The sequence below is a fragment of the Triticum aestivum genome, chromosome 6B (genome assembly GCF_018294505.1).
Source record: "Triticum aestivum cultivar Chinese Spring chromosome 6B, IWGSC CS RefSeq v2.1, whole genome shotgun sequence".
Lineage (NCBI taxonomy): Eukaryota > Viridiplantae > Streptophyta > Magnoliopsida > Poales > Poaceae > Triticum > Triticum aestivum.
In genome coordinates this window covers 551,964,765-551,969,731 of record NC_057810.1, presented here as the reverse complement: position 1 = coordinate 551,969,731, position 4,967 = coordinate 551,964,765, and positions in this window count along the sequence as shown.

The following is a 4,967-nucleotide window of genomic DNA, read 5'->3' as shown; positions in this document are numbered from 1 at the left end:
GAGTGACTCTTTGTTGCATGTTGAGGGATTATTATATGATCTATCTATGTTATTATTGTTGAGAGAACTTGCACTAGTGAAAGTATGAACCCTAGGCCTTGTTTCCTATCATTGCAATACCATTTACGCTCACTTTTACCACTTGTTACCTTGCTGTTTTTATAATTTCAGATTACAAATACCTTTATCTACCACCCATATTGCACTTGTATCGCCATCTCTTCGCCGAACTAGTGCACCTATACAATTTACCATTGTATTGGGTGTGTTGGGGACACAAGAGACTCTTTGTTATTTGGTTGCAGGGTTGTTTGAGAGAGACCATCTTCATCCTACGCCTCCTACAAACCTTAGGTCATCCACTTGAGGGACATTTGCTACTGTCCTACAAACCTGTGCACTTGCAGGCCCAACAACGTCTACAAGAAGAAGGTTGTGTAGTAGACATCAGCCACTGACGTACTTCTTCCTCCTATATAAGCCTACGTACCCCGAAAACATCCAGGAAGCACCCGAAACACAATTTACACCGCCGTAACCTTTTGTATCCGCGAGATCCCATCTTGGAGCCTCCGTCGGCGCTCCACCGGAGGGGGAATCGACCACGGAGGGCTTCTACATCAACACCATAGCCCTTCCGATGAGTTGTGAGTAGTTTACCACAGACCTTTGGGTCCATAGTTATTAGCTAGATGGCTTCTTCTCTCTTTTTGGATCTCAATACAATGTTCTCCCCCTCTCTTGTGGAGATCTATTTGATGTAATCTCTTTTTGTGGTGTGTTTGTCGAGATCCGATGAATTGTGGGTTTATGATCAAGTTTATCTATGAGAAGTATTTGAATCTCCTCTGAATTCTTTTATGTATGATTGAGTTATCTTTGCAAGTCTCTTCGAATTATCAGTTTGGTTTGGCCTACTAGATTGATCTTTCTTGCCATGGGAGAAGTGCTTAGCTTTGGGTTCAATCTTGCGGTGTCCTTACCCAGTGACAGAAAGGGTTTCAAGGCATGTATTGTATTGTTGCCATCGAGGATAAAAAGATGGGGTTTATATCATATTGCATGAGTTTCTCCCTCTACATCATGTCATCTTGCTTAATGTGTTACTCTATTCTTATGAACTTATCACTCTAGATGCAGGCAGGAGTCGGTCGATGTGTGGAGTAATAGTAGTAGATGCATGCAGGAGTCGGTCTACTTGTTGCGGACATGATGCCTATATACATGATCATGCCTAGATAATCTCATAACTATTCGCTTTTCTATCAATTGCTCGACAGTAATTTGTTCACCCACCGTAATACTTATGCTATCTTGAGAAAAGCCTCTAGTGAAACCTATGGCCCCCGGATCTATCTCTTATCATATTTGCTTTCAATCTACTTTTATTTGCATCTTTAATTTTTGCATCTATGTTATAAAATACCAAAAATATATTTATCGTATCATACTATCTCTATCAGATCTCACTTTTGCAAGTGGCCGTGAAGGGATTGACAACCCCTTTATCGCATTGGTTGCAAGTTCTTGGTTTGTTTGTGTAGGTGTGTGGGACTTTTGAGGAGCCTCCTACTGGATTGATACCTTGGTTCTCAAAAACTAAGGGAAATACTTTCGCTACTATTGCTGCATCACCCTTTCCTCTTCAAGGAAAACCAACGCAAGCTCAAGGAGATCTTCGCTCAAGTCAAGACATAACAAGTACCCATCACAAACCTATCTCCGTCGCATTTACATTATTTGCCATTTGCCTTTCTTTTTCCTCTCCCCCACTTCACCCTTGTTGTTTTATTTGGCCTCTCTTTCCCAATCTCTCTCTCTCTTTTTGCTTGCCTTTTTTCTGTTTGCTTGTGTGTTGGATTACTTGTTGCCTTGGCGCAAGATAATACCAAATTGTATGATTTCTCCAATACCCATAATAATGATTTCCTTAGTACTCCGATTGCTCCTCTTAATGATGTTGTGTCTTGTGAAATCAATACTGCTTTGCTGAATCTTGTTATGAAAGATCAATTCGCCGGCCTTCCTAGTGAAGATGTCGCTACTCATCTAAACAACTTTGTTGATTTGTGTGATATGCAAAAGAAGAAAGATACAGATAATGATATTGTTAAATTTAAGTTATTTCCGTTTTCACTTAGAGATTGTGCTAAAGTTTGGTTTTCGTCTTTGCCTAAAAATAGTATTGATTCTTGGAACAAGTGCAAAGATGCTTTTATCTCTAAGTATTTTCCTCCCGCTAAGATTATCACTCTTAGGAATGATATTATGAATTTTAAACAACTTGATCATGAGCATGTTTCCCAATCTTGGGAAAGAATGAAATTGATGATTCGCAATTTCCCTACTCATGGTTTGAATTTATGGATGATCATACAAAAAATTTATGCCGGTTTGAACTTTGCTTCTAGAAATCTCTTAGATTCGGCCGCGGGAGGCACGTTTATGGAAAGCACGTTAGGAGATGCTACAAAACTTCTTGATAATATTATGGCAAATTATTCTCAATGGCATACCGAAAGATCTTCTAGTAAAAAAGTGCATGCTATAGAAGAAATCAATGTTTTGAGTGGAAAGATGGATGAACTTATGAAAATTTTTGCTACTAAAAATACTCCTCTTGATCCCAATGATATGCCTTTTCTACTTTGATTGAGAATAATAATGAATCTATGGATGTGAATTTTGTTGGTAGGAATAGTTTTGGAAACAACGCTTATAGAGGAAACTTTAATTCTAGACCGTTCCCTAGTAATTCCTCTAATAATTATGGAAATTCCTAAAATAATTCTTATGGTAATTTTTATAAGATGCCCTTTGATTTTGAGAATAGTGTGAAAGAATTTATGATTTCTCAAAAGAATTTTAATGCCTTGCTTGAAGAAAAGTTGCTCAAAGTTGATGATTTGGCTAGGAACGTTGATAGACTTTCACTTGATGTTGATTCTCTTAAACTTAGATCTTCTTCCCCTAATCATGATATCAATGAGTCTCTCAAAGTAATGAGAATTTCCATTGACGAATGCAAGGAAAGAACCGCTAGATTGCGTGCTAAGAAAGATAGCTTTATAAAGGCGTGTTCTTCTAGTTTCCATGAAAATAATGATGAAGATCTTAAAGTTATTGATGTGTCTCCTCTTAGATCTTTGTTTTGCAATATGAATCTTGATAATAATGGGATTGAAGATGAGTCAGCTTTAGCTAGAAGGCGTCCCAAAAATTTGGAGTTTTTAGATCTTGATGCTAAATTTGGTAAAAGTGGGATTGGAGAGGTCATGACTTTAAATAGCATTGAACCCACTATCTCAGATTTCAAGGAATTTGATTATGATAATTGTTCTTTAGAAGGTTGTATTTCCTTGTTGCAATCCGTTGTTAATTCTCCACATGCTTATAGTCAAAATAAATCTTTTACCAAACGTATTGTTGATGCCTTGTTGCAATCTTATGATGAAAAACTTAATTCGGAAGTTTCTATACCTAGAAAACTTAATGATGAGTGGGAACCTACTATAAAGATTAGAATTAAAGATCATGAGTGTTTTGCTTTATGTGATTTGGGTGCTAGTGTTTCCACGATTCCGAAAACTTTATGTGATATTCTAGGTTTCCATGATCTTGATGATTGCTCTTTAAATTTGCACCTTGCGGATTCCACCATTAAAAAGCCAATGGGAAGGATCAATGATGTTCTCATTGTTGCAAATAGAAATTTGGTGCCCGTAGATTTATCATTCTTGATATAGATTGCAATCTTTCTTGCCCTATTATTCTTGGTAGACCTTTCCTTAGAACGATTGGTGCTATTATTGATATGAAGGAAGGGAATATTAGATTCCAATTTCCACTAAAGAAAGGCATGGAGAACTTTCCAAGAAATAAAGTCAAATTACATTATGAATCTATCATGCGAGCTACATATGAATAAGGTGCCAAAGATGGCAGTACTTAGATCTATCTTCGCTTTTATGCCTAGCTAGGGGCGTTAAACGATAGCGCTAGTTGGGAGGCAACCCAATTTTCTTTATGTTTTTTGTTTTTGTTCCTTTTTAGTAATAAATTTTGCATCTACTTTCTTCTTAGATGTGTTTTTATCTTTTAATTAGTGTTTGTGCCAAGTAGAACCTATAGGATAAACTATGATGATAGTTGATTTGATTCTGCTGAAAAACAGAAACTTTGCGCTCACGAGAAAAAATTCAATAAATCACAGAAACGTGATTTTGCATTGATTTTTTTTGCTTCTGATCAATAAACAAATTTTCCAGTACGTCCTATTTTGGTAGGATTTTTAGAGTTCCATAAGTTTGTGTTAGTTACAGATTGCTACAGACTGTTCTGTTTTTGACAGATTCTGTTTTTCGTGTGTTGTTTGCTTATTTTGATGCATCTATGGCTAGTATGTAAGGGTATGAACCATAGAGAACTTGGAATACAGTAGGTTTAACACCAAAATAAATAAAGAATGAGTTCATTACAGTACCTTATGTGGTGGTTTTGTTTTCTTTCACTAACGAAGCTTATAAGATTTCCTGTTGAGTTTTGTGTTGTGAAGTTTTCAAGTTTTGGGTAAAGCTTTTATGGACTATGGAATAAGGAGTGGCAAAAGCCTAAGCTTGGGGATTCCCATGGCACCCAAGATATTCAAATATAGGCAAAATCCTAAGCTTGGGGAGGCCCCAGGAAGCCATCCCGTATTTCGTCTTTGTTCATTGGTAACTTTACTTGGATCTATATTTTTATTCGCCTCATGATATGTGTTTTGCTTGGAGCGCCATGTATTATATTAGTCTTTGCTTTTTAGTTTACCACAATCATCCTTTCTGTACACACCTTTTGGGAGAAGCCTATTTGATTAGAATTTGCTAGAACACTCTATGTGCTTCACTTATATCTTTTGAGATTGATAGTTTTTGCTCTAGTGCTTCACTTATATTTTTTAGAGCGCGGCGGTGGCTTGATTTTAT